Below are 17,570 nucleotides of genomic sequence, written 5' to 3'. Positions count from 1 at the left end.
TTAAAAGCCTTTAATCAAAACATTTTCCTATTTTTAACATGTAACATATTAGAAATCCTCTCTCTCCGAATATTGAGAGCTACAACTTTTGATTATCAAACTGACTAGAACAGTATGAAGCTCATGAAAAGGGAGTCTTTTTCTGTCAGAGTCGTAGGATGAACTTGCCCTGTGAAACATACTCTTTCACCAATTATACCCGGGGGGAGGGGTGAGAAATAGCAACGTGTTCTCTGCTCCTCTGTTGCACACACACCACCTTTCAAGAAATTCAGGGTCTTCTTTGAAAAGAAAAATATCTTGATCCCCTGAGACACTACAGGCCTTTTTTTAGGAAGGAGAGATTTATAGTATGCCAGGTTGCATTTATGGGGGAAAAAAAACAAAAAAACAAAAAGGAGTTGATTCTTGGGCTGCAGAAAGCAGATGATCGAGAAGCCATAATGACAGAGTTTGCAGAAATTACATTCTTTGAAAATGTTACAAGAGAGCTAGGAGAATGTGCTCAGCATTTGATTAAAAGCAAAACTAGAAGGTCCTGAAAACATGATATACTAAATGAATATGTCAATCTTTAAAGACACTGATCCATTCTTGCGGAATTTGGATAAATCTAAACAGTACACCTCCCTTATTACTGTGATACCGGGTTTTTCAATTTGTGTTGCCAACTTGTAATTTAACGTGATTTGATTTTTCCCTCTCTCAACAGGTGTATTACAGCCTTTGGTATGCTCTTAATCCTAAATTTACACTCAGTTACCAACTCAGGTGTTTTGAGTTTGGGGAGGAACTATTTGAGTAGATTATATACTTTTAAAATATATTTAGTATTGTTTTATTTCAGTTTAAAACTAGGTTGACTTTTATTATATATCATATATATAAAGTTATTATATATATTATAAAGAGGTAATGGGATACTACAATTGTAGTCAATTTACCAAATTAGAAAATTTTTAAATGTGTTAATTAATAAACCTATAATTATCTAACCCAGTGATCTAACCCAACGATTATATCATACTGATATTTTTCCATTGCATTTTTAAAAATTTAAATCCAAGTTAGTTAACACATAGTGCAATAATTAAAGTGGTCTTCTATTGTTCTTCAAAATGTATCCATTTTATATTTTGGGTTTGTTATAAACTTTGCCCTTTTAAAGAATGCAAAAATGCTCTAGGTTATTCATCTTTTCAATTTTGTTACTTGTTGGGGGGGGGGGGGCGGTGGAGAGGAAGCTGTAACTACTTAAGGGTAAGACGTGCTTCCAGACACATACACACAGACACACACAGTAGCATCCACGTGGTTTCGGATCAGCTCACTTACATACTATTTAAGCATGTTTTGGGACTTCAGACTCCGGTTCTGAGAAGTTAACATTTACATTTAAGATACCCGCTTCTTCGAGAACATTGCTTTCCCTCGCTTCGTCTTTCATTCCACCTTAAAACAGCTGCGAAGACTGAAGGAAACCAGCCCACAGTTTAGCCCCTCCTACCAAGGATTGGACTTGAACTCCTCTGTCGTCCCGGCTGAAAAAGGATCCTGACAGAAAGCTAGAGGCATAAAGGAGCCTGAAGAATCTCATGTAACTCTGGGAACAGTAAGCAATATATTTACTCTTGCCCCGCTCACTTCTCTCCCCCACGCTCCTTAGCTTTTAAGTTCGTATCTGACTTGAAAGGGAGAAAGGACGGAGGGAAACCGGTGGTTCGCTGCTTTACAAAGTCTGCCTCTCCTCTGCCTTTTGGAAAGGAGACTCAGATCAGGGCACTTAATTTCTTCGTAACAAATGCCAGCTTGCTTCCCGGGGTCTAAAGGCATGGGCGAATGGAACGACAGGGGTTTCCCTTACTTAGAGCCCCCAAAGAAAGCGACCGGTCGACAGGGCAGTGAGGTGGCTCTTGTTAGAGCTCCACGTGATGCCTCCCTGAGGTTACCGATCCCGGACTAGAGCGGTGTGGTTTTTGACAGCCACTAATACTCCTTAGCGATGGAGTCTGTGGGCTCTGTTAACGTTTTAATTTAAAAAAAAAAAAAAAAAAAAAAAAAAAAAAAAAAAAGTCGTTTCGATTACTTATGCAAAGCGTTCCTGGGTTTTTCATATGCTGCAGCGTCAGGAGAAAAGAAAGACCATGTTGGAAAAGGAATTGTAAAACCACTGGTATTCTGATTTGCCCTTCCCTAAGTTAATTGAGGAGCCTGGAGAACAGAGCTAGATCCTGAGCAAGTTTTGAGCAAATACCAAAGTTACGTTTTGAGTGTGGATACTATTTTGGTAACTTTGTTTTAGAAAAAGTTAAAAAAGGCATTTGGCTTTGAAATAAGAGTGGCTTAACCTACGTAAATCTCCTAGAACTTACAATCATTGGAGTGTTAAAAATAATGATTTTCATCTCAAAGAGTAGAACAAGAAACGCTGGTCACACTGGTTGATGATGTAAGCATTTATTTGGCCAAGGCACATGGAGAGTATATAGTAGAGGCATCTCATCTGGATGGGTGTCAGTTCTTGGTTAGGATATTTGCATGTACAACCCTTTGAGTTCAAGGAGGATTTGTGTTTTATTTCTGTTTGTTTCAGAAATTTGGAATTGAAGCTGAAGAGATATTTGCAGGGAATCGTAGTGAAACAAACCCTGTTAAGAATTTTAAAATTTTATTCCTGGAGGTCCCTAGACCCTGCCAACCAAGTTTGATGTTGGGATAAGAAGCAAGTATTTGCTGCTTTCACTGAGCAAAGGAAGAGTTAAATTTTAAATTAAGCAATAATTGTGAAATGCACAGAGAAGTGTGCATTCTGCATTTGCTGAAAGCAGCTTTGCAGACTTCCTGAAAGGGAAGCACATTTTATGGAACAAGAAACAAAGAAACTTATTTAATAATTTTCCTTTTCCTACTTAAACATAAATGCAAAACACCCCAATTGTGACTTACAGTCCTTTTAACATTGTAAGTCACTTTTGAAGTATTTTGCATTTGTATTTTAATAGGAAAAGGAAAATTATTAAATAGATTTCCTAGTACCTGATAAAAAGTTCATTCCGTAGAGCTAATTTGGCCTGTGTTTGTAACCCAGCAGTGTCTTTCCTGGTGTCACTACTTAGAAAGCAAAATCATAAAACCATGTCATTTGTATATTAAAACACAAGTTCCAGGAATAAAAAAGAGGAAGACAGAGTTAGCTGTGGTTCCTTTTCCTCTCATAAGCCTTGTAATTACCTTCAGTGTTTTCCCCTCCTCTTGCTTGCAGACTTTATAGCTCTAATTTTTCTCAACTTTGCTTTTTTTTGTTTTAAATCACAGACCCTTTTACAAATCTTGTGAAATCTGTAGACCATTCCCCAGAATAATGCACGTATGCTCTTCCAAAATGTACAAATTTGGAAACACCATTAGGAAGATCACAAACCCACCAAAACAATTCATGTCACATGCACATGTAGTACTTCTTAGAACTTTGGAGTTTTCTACTCGTATCAAATAATTAGCAAATCATTTCACTGATAAGAAGAATTGTTAAACAGTGAATATTGCAGTGCCCATACTGTCATTCATTCATTAGTGTTCTGGGACTCTAAGCAGTGTGGTGTAATGGAAAAAACTACCAAGTGACCTGGATTCTATACTGAACCCCAGTAATAATTAACTGTGTAATATTAAGCTTGCCATTTTTCTGTAACATCTGATATTTTTAATTGTTGATGCAGCACATAAAACAAGTAGGAAAATAAGATACAAGTTATATTTTATTGGATTATGGGATGTCTGTATTTGCTGTTTTTATTCCAAAATTCCTAACAATATTTCCCTGCATGATTGTTTTATAATATTCTTGTTTATTACAAAGATAATTCATACTCACTGCTTAAATTTCATTAAATATAGAAAATTGCAAAGGAGGAAAGGAAAAAATGACCTATAATCCACTCAAGGGCTATTTTAAAAATTTTTTTCAATGTTTATTTTTAAGAGAGAGAGAGAGAGAAAGAGAGAGAGAGAGACACAGTATGAGCAGAGGAGGGACAGAGAGAGGGGGAGACAGAATCTGAAGTAGGCTCCAGGCTCTGAACTGTCAGCCCAGAGCCCTTTGTGGGGCTGGAACTCATGAACAGTAAGATCATGACCCGAGCCCAAGTCGGACATTCAACCACCTGAGCCACCCAGGTGCCCCTCCTCAAGGGCTGTTTTTAAAATGTCATTCATTCATTCATTCATTCAGTCAGTCAACAAATATTTATTAACTATTAGGCATCAGTACAGAGACAAAGAGACAGGAATTCATTTATATACATCTGTTTATACTTCTAGACATTTTTCTGTACATACACTCACAGGTACATTTTACAAAATTGTGATTACATTTGTTAAAAGGTAAGCTGAAGCATATCAAAAATTTTTAAAGTTTATTTGAGCAACAGTTAAGTGGAACGAGACAGTGCAAAACAAAAGTGGACAGAAGCACTTCCCCAGCAGGCTCTCCAAAAAGAGACTTCTATCAAGAAAGAGTGGAATCAATGTAACAAAATTATTGATTGGCTGTAGTTTAAAGCCTAGTTGGCTGTTTGTGGTTGGTTGTCCTTAGGTTTCAATATGTAGGGTTAGTTTTTAGACCGTTTTGGACTTTGGTTTGCTTATGTAGACCACCAAGGCATTAGTGTCACCTTATCTAACGGCCTCCTTATTTCATTAGTTTAACACGCTACTCTTGCTATTTTATAACATGCTTACCCCTCAGGCATGATATTGTCTGTTAAAACATGATTTTTTTATACTTGTGTATAAGTTTGTGTTCATTCTTATCTGAAGCAAATATTATTGAGTCCCTACTGTGTGCCAGGTACTGGACAAGTAATGGCTATCTACCCATGAATAAGAGTGCTTCTCACCAGCATGTAATTTTTGGACTGTGGAAATGTTATATTGGCTGATCATTGATTTTTGGATATTCAGGTGGATTTGTTTTCTACTGTTACAAATAACGTTTCAGCAAAGACCCTTATGTAAATGTTTGTGCACAACTTTGGATAGATTGTACTTCCTTTGGATAGATTCTTAAGAGTGTACGCCCAGGTTTTAACAAAAGTTCACTACTTACAAGTTGTAAGATCATAAGCCAGTTGCTTTATCAAAGCACTCTTTTCTCCACTGTAAAATAGGAGTAATAATAATAATTGAGTGTTTGAAGGATTCTCAAAAATGCTCAACAGAATTTCACGGAAGGTTAGCAATTATTGTTGCCATTTTGCTCTTGAGAAAAATTGTATCAATTTAGAAGCAGTATGCGAGAGTAGAACTTCCCTATGATAACGCTAACACCGTGTTATCAGTCACATGGGACAAACAACAATAAATCCAAAAATTTAGTTGTTATATGAAAAATGGTATCTTGTTCAAATGTATATTTTTTTCAGAAATAAGGTTGGGCAATTTTATACTGGCCACTCATGTGTCTTTGTTTATGAATTGCCTCTTTCAATGTGATTTTTAAATCCTTTATTTTTCAGTTTTCATTTTGAATATGGTAAATATCAATAGAAATAACTCACATAATCAATGGGCGCCTGGGTGGCTCAATTGGTTGAGTGTCTGATTTCGGCTCAGGTCATGATCTCATGGTCCGTGAGTTCGAGCCCCACGTCGGGGCTCTGTGCTGACCACTCAGAGCCTGGATCCTGCTTCAGATTCTGTGTCTCCCTCTCTCCCTGCCCCTCCCCCTCATGCTAGGTGTCTCTCTCTCTCTCTCTCTCTCTCTCTGTCAAAAATAAATAAACATTAAAAAAATTTTTTTTAAAAGAAATAACTCACATAACCAAAGGCCTTATTAAAGGTCCTCAATAGGTTGATGAGGGGTGGGAGGGAGGGGAGGGTGGGTGATGGGTATTGAGGAGGGCACCTTTTGGGATGAGCACTGGGTGTTGTATGGAAACCAATTTGACAATAAACTTCATATATTGAAAAAAAAAAAAAGGTCCTCAATAATTTTGAAGTGTTGGGGAGGGTCTTAATATCAAAGGCTAAACATTAAACTGGAAGTACAAATTCTATAACTATTGCTTTTCTCAATTTTGGAAAATTGTTCTTATTGTCGCCTGAAACCTGTTCTTTAAAAATGGGTGAGATGCATAGAAAAATGAAAGAAAGCCATTTTTATTCTCATAGACTGTCATAGTCTACAAAACCAGAGAAGTTGAGGAGGGTTCAGGGAAGTGGGCCAACACCCTTGTAGAATGTCCCACAGCTCCAGGAACATCTCGACTTGTTTCATGTAGAGAAGATGAAGACTAAGGGTTACACGATTCTTTATGAAGGTTTTGTAGGAAAAATAGCATCCATATTTGTCGAGAACCAACTTTTTATTTATAATTTGTTTGAATGCTTACAAAAGCAGAGACAGAGTGTGAGGGAGGGACGGAGAGAGAAGAAGACACAGAATCTGAAGCAGGCTCCAGGGGCTGAGCTGTCAGCACAGAGCCCGACGCCGGACTCAAATCCACGAACCCCACAAACCGTGACATCATGACCCGAGCCAAAGTCGGCCGCTTAACCGACTGAGCCACTCTGAGAACCAACTTAGAGAAAATGAATTTACTAGCATCTCTTCATCTACTCATTGACGCTTAGGGCGGGGACAGTTGGGGGGACCCAACGGTTAGTTGGTTCTGGAGTCCTTTCCAAAGAGGACAGTAACCAGAGCAGACACTGTTCTGATCTTTTGATACTTGCACCTGCCTGAGAAAAAAAGAGATGCACCAAAATTTTGCTGCTCTTGCTGTGTGAATCTCAGTGTTTTTGATCCTTTCTGATTCTTAGTCTACCTTTACAACCTTGTTTGGAAGTACGGTTTATCTCCACTTTGTACAAATATCATTTTTAATTTATTGAAACAACAGGGTAATCCATTTTGTAGACTTTTTACATGTATTTGGTTCAATATTAGGAAAGTATTGAGGAAAGAAATTTAAAGCAATTATGTAAGAATTTACAGAAAAGCAGTTTGGGGAAAAGGGCCTACAGATGCATGCAGCTGTGAGGACATGCTGTATAGGCACCTGCATCTGTAATTAAGATGTCTTTTTTTATGACTTAATTTTATTTATTTAGAGAGAGAGGGTGTATAAGTAGGGGAGGGGCAAAGGGAGAGGGAGGGAGAGAGAGAGAGAGAGAGAGAGAGAGAGAGAGAGAGAGAGAGAATTCCAAGTAGGTGCCACAGTGCAGAGCCAATGTGGGGCTTGAATTCACAAACTGCGAGATCATGACCTGAGCTGAAGCCCGAGTTGGACACTTAATCGGCTGAGCCACCCAGGTGCCCCTGTAATTAAGATTGCTTAATGTCCATCAGTCCCTTGTTACATATACCGTAAACCTCAAACGGGTATTATATTCCTTTCCATTCAACTGTCATGAAGAAGAGGCAGATGAATTTAAAATTGATGGAGGTCACAAATTTAGATCTTAAAAAGGTAACACCAGAGTTATCGGTAGTTCATGGCACAGTCTTCTAAATCACTGCTTTCAATATGTAATGGGAATTCACGTTCAGATAAGAACTTCAAAGTATTGTTAGACCCTTGATCCTTAGAAGATGGTACTAACATATTTTAGGAAGATGCCACATAGCAAAAATTCTATTTTAAAAAGATTTCTTGGTTAAAAATTTAACTGCAGATTATTAAGATGGTTGCTTATAGACTACCACTTGGTACTTATTTTTTGAGGCGGTGTTCACCAAGAATTTATATTTTAAATACATGAAAGCTCATAATATTTATATGGGATTTTTTTCTTACCCTTACCACTAATGATGTCTCTGCTATCAATGAAAAGTAATAAAAGAATCAACTTTGTGAGACTCCTTCAGTGTTTGCAGAAATTCTTCCTGTTGAAATTATTTACTTATTTATTTTTAAAGTTTACTTATTTTGAGAGGGAGTGAGCGAGAGTAGGGGGGAGGGGCAGAGAGAGAAGGAAAGATTGAATCTGAAGCAGGCTCTGTGCTTTCAGTGAGGAGCCCAGTGCGGGCTCAGTCTCACAAATGATGAGATCATGACCTGAGCCGAAATCAAGAGTCAGATGCTTACCTGACTGAGCCACCCAGGTGCCCCTAAATTATGTTTTAGATTGACAGATTGGTTTGGTTGATTAATACCTCGTGAACAATTGTCAGAATGAAAACACATTTGTATAAATCATAATTTTCTATGAGGAAAATACTGTTTTATTAATATAGTATATAGCACTCCTAGAAAAATGGTAGGAAAAATATATCTTTTTAATACTTAGAAAAAGAACAGATATTAAAGGAAACAATTTAGAAAATCTGCGCTCTCTCTGTCACTTAAGAATTTTACTTGCTGAGGGGTGCCTAGGTGGCTCAGTCGGTTAAGCCTCTGACTCTTGGTTTCAGCTCAGGTTACGATCTTACAGTTTATGAGTTCGAGCCTCGCGTGGGGCTCTGTGCTGACAGCTCGGAGCCCGGAGCCTGCTTTTGCTTCTGTGTCTCCTCTGTCTGCTCCTCCCCTGCTCATGTTCTATCTCTCAACAATAAGTAAACATAAAAAAAAAAAAAAAAAAGAATTTTACTTGTTGGGTTAAAAAGAAAAATCCAGAGCTAATATTACCAGGAATTGTGATCACTGGGCTGTATGCATTTACTCCTTCACCAATTCAGGAAGTTTTAATTCAGACTGACTACATGCTAGGCACTGTGATCCCTGTAGGGGAGACCTGGGTGAATAAAGCAGGTGTGATTAATTCCCTCTTGGAAGAGAGAGGCGATAATTAAGCAAACAATAAACAGATGATAAAGGAAGCAACCTGATTCCAACAGTTGAGAATAATCTGGAGAGGGGCAGGACGGAAAAGTTTCCCTGAGGTGAAACGTAAGCATAAAGTGAGGCTGTGAGGGATGAGAAGCCGAGAGAGAGGAGAGAGCGTAGGAGGTGAATGGAGAGAGAAGGGTGTGGCTTGCGCTGGGGGCTCCAGGCAAAGCACTGGTACCTGAGCCTTCGAGAAAGCAAGCAAGAAGCTGGATGGAAAACCAGAGATTGGGGTAATGTCGTGGGTGCAAAGGAAGCAAAGTGGTTCCAGGGAAACAGAGGGTAGAAAAGTGACTTCACTTGAAAACTTGGTGGTCATTAGTGATCTTGATTAAGAGCAGTTTCAGTGGAGTGATGGGGACAGAAAGTGTGCGTGAGGTTGCCCGTGGATGGGGGGTGAGGACTCTGGGAGCACGGATACCCTGTGAGCAACTGGCCCTCTGGAGAAATCTGTTGGTAAATGCAGCAGAAACGTGGAAACATGGAGGGAGGAGGAATATGAAGCAGAGGGACTTCTATGGGCTTGCTCATCAGGTCATCAGGAGAAAGTCATTTTGTTTGTTCAGAAAAGAGAGGTATGACTATCATGTACTTACAGAAGAGAGAGGGCTTTTGTGTCCCAAGAGCCACTTGCGGGGTCAGGTCTCTTAACAGGAGGAGGAATTCTGCTTCCTTGGTGAAGGCAAACGGGACTGAAGTGCAAGTACAGGGAGTTTGCTGATTTGGTGGTGGGAAGATAAGACACTTCCCTCTGGTGTTGTTTTCTCAGGGAAGGGAGATGAGGTCACCAGCTAAGAGGGGGGTGGGGAGAGGCAAGATGGAGAAGAAAGCCATTTTCTAGAATGGGGATGCAAATTCACAGGAAAAACTTAGAAAGATACAGTGTAGTGTCCAGGGCCTCTGTGAATGTTGAGAATGTGAACCGAAAATAAAACCAGTCTGCCAGGTTATGTGGTTTTTCTCTAGCTAAATGCCAGGAGCAAACCCAGAGAAGCTAGAATGGCTGAATTCTTCTAGAGTGGGAGTTTTGAAAGCAAGCAAGCAAGAAAATCTGGAAATCCTTAAGATGAACAGGCAGTACCCTGAGCCAAAACACAAAATGAAAACAAAACACCTAAAACAATGCATAGAAATTCATGAGCTTATAGAATACAGACCTTTTTATCTAAGGTAATTATTAACTAGCAGGGAGTAATTACAACTTGGCTTGATTTCTAGCATTTTGTAGGAAGGGATTGAATTTGTTGCTTTCACTCTTGTCGGATTCTTACCTTTCCAGTTGCCTGGACTGGATATCACTTTGGCAAATCTCAGTGCCTTTACCTGCTCCAGGAGCCACCATACTGGGCTTTTTACTCTTCTTGTCTTAGTTGCTAGAACTGTCATTGTCATTTTAAATTCTGATTGCCTAACAGTTGCTGTGCCGGCCTTTATTGGGTGCCTAGGTAAGTTCTTATGTCTGCCTTATATCATACCCTTCAGCTTTCCTCAGCTTTTGCTTACTTCTCCAGGCTCCTGGAAGCCATCAGTGCTCCCTCAAGATAGTTAAGTTGCTTTATAGAATTTGAACCATTAGAGCTCTATAGTATAAGGCTGGCCAAAACATGTGGTAGTAATAATCAACCATCAGAAAAAGTTTTTCTTTTATAGCCTTGCTATCAGGATGTTCTTTCATCAACCTGAAATACATCCTTGATTTTGCAACTAAAAGTCATTTCCTTTTCTTTTTTAATCCTTAGAACTTTGGAGAACAGCTGGTTACCATAATCGACACGTTTTTTTCAGGAATGACAATATTATTGAAATACTGACTCTTACATTTCTTCAAAGTTTAGAAGAAAATCTTGTTGTTTTTTCAAAATTCATTATTTATATATATATATGTATATATATATATGTGTATATATATATATATATATATATATATATATATATTTAAATCCTTATAACATTAAAGTTCTTTAGTTTTGCACTAAGGATGGCTGGGCACTTTCCTGAATGAGAGCAATGAGTCTGTGTGGGTCAAGCCTGGCAACATGCAGAGGAGGGGAAGCTCTTTGTGGTCAAATGCACTTAAGTTTGCATCTGGCTCGGACCTTTTCCAGATGCACTGCTTGCCACTCAAGGTTCTTCTCTGGCCTCCTTTCCTCCTACCTCAATGAGACACGCCATGAATTGGAAAGTCATTCTGTACTTTATTCCTGGGTTCTGGCCATATTTGTTAGGCTGTGGTTTAGATGTAGTTATCTAACTTCTTCCTGTCCAAAAATGAAGGGGACATCTGCAAACTGAAGGGGAGAATGTAGCACTGTTTTTGTTAATTTCATATTTTTTGCAAGCTCACTGGGAGGGAGGGACATTTATGTCACCAGCAGAGAAGCTCAGTAGAAATATTCTTACAGACTCTACCAATGTCCTTGGTACTGTTCTCTAGCTTGTTGCTCTAAGGTTGAGAAAATGTAAATTTCCTGTTTTGAAGCAAATGATGGTGTTTCTAATTTATTCCAGCCTGTGTTTTTTTACATGCAACGTCTAAATATTCAGATTGGGTTTATACATTTATTATGGTGCTAGCAGAGCACAAAAAAGAACTGTTTTTTTTTGTTGTTGTTGTTGTTTGTTTTTATCATTTTACCCTTTATGGTGCTGTGAGCTCTTCGGTCCTCAAAAATTTTACATTGAACTTTAGAACTTTAGTTCCACAGAAGTAGAGGGGGAAAACATACCGCAAGTCTCTGAAGCATATATAAGTATCATATAAGGGGTCTACTAGACTGCATAGACTCCATGTATTTTGATAAAATCAGTTTTCTTTGTAATCCAATGTTTTTATTTCATGAACTTTATAATGTCATACTCTACTCAGGGGTTAGCTTTGCCAGATGGCCAGAGTGAGTGGTCCATGGTACAAAAAAGATCAAGAACTCCTGAGGGTATTGCCTTCAAATGCACATTTACACAGCTCTTCATCCTTCAAAAGACTGGGTTTCCGGTTTATTTTAAAAAGCGAATTGCCATTCACAGTATCTAGAAGCAAATTTCTAAAGCTCCTTACAACCTGAGAAAAGAACAGTGGATTTGAATTCCTATTTCATGTAACACAATCCAGGACAAGTAGAATGCTCATTTCCAGCTTAGTGGTTTCGCTTCCTGGTAGTGCCTCGGATGGGTGGGTGTATGGCTCCTCTTATCTTCCACAGTCCTGCTATATTTATTTGTCAACCTTTTCCACTTCAAGTTCACAGTCAACATCCATATTTTCACTACCTCACTAGCTGCCTGAAATAGTTATTGTGTCAGTTGAAGAGTGAAACAAACCCAAAATGTTGATAATTTCATTCAGTAATAAAATGGTTCTCATGAAACATTTAAGCCAACATGACGATTTTCCTGGGGGTTTTCCCTAGACTGTTTACTTTAGAAAAAAGATATGGCTTTCCCCTCCTGTGGCAATCTTGAGTACGTCATGAAAAAAGGGCATCAATTAAGGGGGAGTGGAACCCTCAACAAAACACAAATACTCTCTAGGGGAGCATTTTTTGCAAACCTCCTGGTCTGGAGAGAGAAAGCTGTGGAAGTAAACATGCTTCTCAAAACATTCTCTTTTTGCTAGCGTTTTGTGTCATGTCATTAGGTATATTTAAAAAGTGGTAACACCAAGGGCATTAATGTATCTGTTTCTTTTAAGTAAAAGAACATTATTCTACGTTTTCTGAAAATGAACCTAATATAGTTAACACTTGTCAATGTGGTATTATTCCATACTCGTCTATGTGGCAAGAGGAATTTTTTTTTAAATAGTCCACCTCATATTTGCAAGTTAACATCTTATAACTATAATTCAAATTCGGAAAAGTGTAAAAGATGAAAATGACTCTTTTAAAACTTTATTTGACCAACCATAGAAATTCAGTTTTTCATTTCTCTCAAATTCATATCTTGAGCCTATTCTGCACCATCAAATAATAACTTGGCAACTTCAGATTTTGGTCAGGCTAAAATATATATATATATTTATATCCTTTTTATTTTGGATGCATCTCCTTTTTAGCCTGAGTATGTGAAGGGCAGGGGAGAGGAGGGAATGTGGTAGGGTACAAAGAAAGAGTAGCTGGTTGAGAGTGAAAGACTTTGTTCAGCTGTTTTTCCTACTGGGTGAACTTGGCTAGTGTCAAGAGGAAAAATTTCTTTCTACCCTTCAAGATTCTTCTGGCTGGTCTACGAATTAAATTGTCATGAGACAGATTAACAAGAGAAAAAAAACCCAAAGTTTAATTATGTGTGCATAGAAGCAAGTTCTAAAGAAATGACCAGGGTAGGCAGTTTGTATACTTTTTAGACAGAGACAATAAATCTGTGAGAAATAGACAGGACAAAGAAAACTTATGTTTAGGCACTTTAATTGATAAGGAATCCTAAACTAATTTGGGTTGAGGTACTAAATTACTAAAAGTAACAAAGATTGTTCAAATAGCCTTTTCAGCTCGGAATTCCCTATCTTTGGTGATGGGGATGTCTCTCTTTACCTTCTGGTCCAGTGAGGGTACCTTTCACATGGGAGATTTATTTCCTGCTTTCTGTAGACAAAGGTGGGGGTGGGACGGTGGGATGTGGCAGTCAGAGTGTTCTTTTTGCATTGGCTATTTCTTAAGTAACTTTTATTTTAAAATAATCAACATGCATGGGCTCCAGGGTGGCTCAGTTAGTTGGTTAAGCGTTTGACTTCGGCTCAGGTCATGATCTTGCAGTTTGTGAGTTCCAGCCCCGCGTTGGGCTCTGCTCTAACAATTCAGAGCCTGGAGCCTGCTTCAGATTCTGTCTGTCTGTCTGTCTGTCTGTCTCTCTCTGCCCCTCCCCCACTTGCACTGTCACTCTCACAAAAATAAACATTAAAAAAAATGAGAAAAACAAAAAAAACCCTTAAAAATAAATAAACAAAATATTCAATACGCCAAAGTGGCACATTTTGGAGCAGTCTGCCCTTGGTCTCTCCGCTAGGTTTGTTTATACCTTTAGGCCTCAGCTTGTATATTTGCACAAAGAAGTTCTGCCTGGGTGGTAGTTGTGCATATTTCTTCCAATTTTAAAATTTTGTGAACTGGACATACAGTGAGAATGGTGGCTTGGTTTTGGCCATCTAGAGATGAAACAATGGAAAATAACAGCAAACCAGAGAGTCAAGGAAAGAAAAGCTGACAACTGGCTCAGGGGTGACGCAACATTCTTACTTTGTTTGTAATGCAGCGTGTGAAACTGGGCAGGCCAGTTTCCTCAGCCCTTGCAATAGGTTCATCTGGATTAGACTTCGCAATTGTGAAGTGGTGGAATGAACTGTTACGTATTGTGTTTCAGTTATAGAGTGTGTGTGTGTGCATGCATGCATCCGGTGCACGCATGCATGCATCCGGTGCACGCATGCATGCTCTTTTTAAATAACCGGGCGAGGGAGGCGTGCCCATTTAAAAGATGCTGTGGCCTCTCCTCTTTATCACATCCACAGTTCTCCTTTAGATGCATTTCCTAACACATCTGGACCTCTCTGGCTGGCTGCGCCCCTTTCTCCTCAAACACCGTATTTCTCCATTAGCGACCATATGCTTCTTATTTAATGGCTATGTTTACATTATTGGTGTGTTTTAGACTAAATTGTGCCCACCCTCCATTCATATGATGAAGCTCTAAGCTCAGGATCTCAGAATGTGTCCTTATAAGAAGAAGAAAATTGGACACACATAGAGACACCAGGGGCATGTGGGCATAGAGGAAAGACCATGTGAGGACACAGGGAGAAGGTGGCCATTTGTAAGCCAATGAGAGAGGCCTCAGAAAAAAAACCAATCCTGCTGACAGGTCAATCTTAGACTTCCAGCCTCTGGAACTGTGAGAAAATAATCTTCTATTTGGTTAAGCCACCTAGTTTGTGGCATTTTATTACCATAGTCCTAGCAAACTAATACAAAGTGCTCCTCCCATCATGCCATCTCTCTGCTAAGATTCTTTCACATGCAGTTGTTTATTGTATGATGTCTTGGAATTAATGCCTGTCCTTTAGGGTCTTTGATGGAGTGGCAGAATGGTATAGAAAGTAAGAATTTGATGTGAGGCAGAGGGTCAGGATTCTAGGGCCGTATGACCTGGGGAAAGTTTCTTAGTCTTCCTGGAAGACAGAATTCTCTTGTAGAGTGTGGTTTGGGAGACTGTCTGCCTCAATTTGAGTTGCCAATTAGACAAATCACTTAACTTTTCTTAAGGTTTTTGTTTTGTTTTGTTTAATCTCTAAAATGGCGATAATAATTCCTCTCTTGTTATGAAGACGAAATGAAGTGGTGTATATAAATCACTTAGCTCCGTGCTTGGCACCTAGGAAATGTTTAATGAATGTGAACTTTTCAAATTAAGTAAGCAAATTAAAAAAATAATAAAAAGAAAATAAAGTAAACATTGCTAAAATGTCTTCCAGTTTTGTCGGTCTAGGGTCTATAAATAGGCTTTGTTTCCCCTTGATTATTTCTCAACACAAGACCTCATCTGTGGTTTTCCCCTGCACTCCATACAAATGCCCACATTTGTTCATTCATCTTTTCAGTTAGTAGTAATTGAGGGATCATTTGGGGCTCATGCAGGGGAAGGAGCTAGAACTTCCCTCATGCTGCTCACAGTGAGGGGAGACATACGCTAAATATAATGGTAATGTGGTATATAACAGTGTGGTGAGAGAGCTCAAAAAGAAATCCAAGGGTCCTAACCTTGTAGGATAAGGAGATAGTAAAGACAGTCAATAAAGAGATAGTTTACTTCAGAGAGTAAGTTTACACAGAACCCTGAGGGGCAGGCAGAGACTATCCTGTAGAGAACGTGTGAGGGCAGTGGCACAGCACCGGACGAAACTGAGACAGGACAGAGCATCTCCAATGTGGCTGTGGCTCACTGTTCATGTCCTTTTCCTAGAGAAAGTGTTTCCATCTCCCATTTCTCTACATCTAAGCTTGATCAGGATTTTGAATAGCAGCTTATTCACCTTTTCTATCAAGCCTTTTCTATTTGAAACTGCCTACTTCTTCTCTGAAACTCTAGTAGGAATTCCATATATACTGGTTTGTTTACATAACGAACTTTCAATAATAGAAGTTTGAGAGATAAAGAAGCAGTACCAGAGACCTAGGAGTAAAAACAGAGCAGAAAAAATCAGTTCAAAAGGAATAGCATGGACATTAGCCACTGGGACCAGGTGTCTCTCTGTGGGAAATGGGAGGCAAATTCAATACCATTGGGTTCCTGGTTTAGGAAACAGACCGAGGGAATAAATCTGCACCTTTGTATCTGGTGGCATGCTTTTAGATTTCTTTGGGAACAGGAAAATTCTCTTAACAGATTGTCTGTGGTACACTGAGAATATGGCTTGAGAGACATTTCTATCTAATAAAAAGCCATTCGTTTACTTATCTTAATTCCTGCTGTTTCTTTATTTTTCTATGCCTGTTGATGATAGCGAACTCTTTGCTTGGCCTAGGTTTTAAAAAAGCTCCAGCAAAATAATCTAAGAATTTCAAACTTTAGTCATGCCATTGTAACAAGGATGGTGATGGTGGGAAAGATGGTGATGGTGGGAACCATGGCACCTTGCCCTTTTTGCTTTTGGAACCCCTTTCTATATCCAGCATAATGGAGAAAGCTTTGAGTTTGGATGCAGACAAGTTAGTGGCCCAATATATTTTTTTAAATTTTAGCAGATCAAAAGCAGGAGTACAATCTCTAACTAAAACTCATTGTTGAGTATGAAAAAGTACACAGTCTTTGTAAGAGCTGCTTAACAAATTTGCCTACTTGAATTTCTTCGACATTTCCATCGGGCGCCTGGGTGGCTCAGTCGGTTGAGCATCTGACTTTGGCTTAGGTTGCGATCTCACTGTCCGTGAGTTCGAGCCCCACGTCGGGCTCTGTGCTCACTGCTCAGAGCCTGGAGCCTGTTTCAGATTCTGTGTCTCCCTCTCTCTCTGACCCTCCCCTGTTCATGCTCTGTCTCTCTCTGTCTCAAAAATAAATAAACGTTAAAAAAATTAAAAAAAAAAAAGAAATTTCCAAAGAGCCAAAGAAGTCTCAGGAAATTGAAGCAATTTGGCGGAGGCAGGTGGGGGGAAGCGCCAATTTCATAAACAACAATTGCAAATGATTATTTTGTGTATTTGTGACCTGCTGGGCACTGTGCTTGATGACTGACATGTGTTCTCTCATTTCATCATCCCACTGCCTCTGTGAGGTGTGGGGGCCACTTCCCCCATTTCACAGGTTTGGGAATGGAAGATCAGGATCGTACGGTCAGAGAAAAGAGGAGACAACCTTGAACTTAGATCAGTCTGGTTCCAGCAGGGAAGCCTGCCTCTAGTTCCATGCTGAGTCTCTTAGTACCTCCTCTGTTCTGTCACACAATGAAATGGAAGGAAAGAGAAAAAGATCCTTCGCCTATCCACCTTTCCTCCAGAGGCCACAAACCTAGTGATGGCCTCTTCCCTTCCTGTTGTCCTATCACACTGTGCAGGAAAGAAAATGGACTAGTCTGTGTTTCTGGTTCTTGTTCACTTTTCCCAGAGAAGCCCGTCTTGCCCTGACAGTACGACTAAAAGCGTTTTGGACAGACCACACACTACTAAGCATTCATGGAAAGCCAAAAGTTGCATTGCACAGGCAAGTATGTTAAAGAGCATATCCAAATTTCCCTCTCATTAGTGTTCAGGAAGTTTCTAA

At 39.3% G+C, this 17,570-nt stretch overlaps 1 protein-coding gene across 3 annotated transcripts in view; it reads left to right on the top strand.

Annotated features, from left to right (window-relative positions):
• The first annotated feature begins 1,386 nt into the window (after positions 1–1,386).
• Positions 1,387–17,570, top strand: part of PLA2G4A (phospholipase A2 group IVA) — a 164,511-nt gene continuing 148,327 nt past the window's right edge. Inside the window, exon 1 of one of the 3 annotated variants that reach the window (XM_060643668.3) lies at positions 1,387–1,612. The gene's annotated coding sequence lies outside the window, so the exon portion shown is untranslated. Of the gene's footprint in view, positions 1,613–8,603; positions 9,062–9,088; positions 10,274–17,570 lie in introns of those variants that run through there. The other 2 variants (XM_060643670.3, XM_060643669.3) reach the window with 2 other exon arrangements.

This window comes from Panthera onca, chromosome F1 (assembly GCF_046562875.1).
Source record: "Panthera onca isolate mPanOnc1 chromosome F1, mPanOnc1 haplotype 2, whole genome shotgun sequence".
Taxonomy (NCBI): Eukaryota; Metazoa; Chordata; class Mammalia; order Carnivora; family Felidae; genus Panthera; species Panthera onca.
Note: the sequence above shows the minus strand (reverse complement) of the source record. Positions and strands in the feature narration are given on the sequence as shown.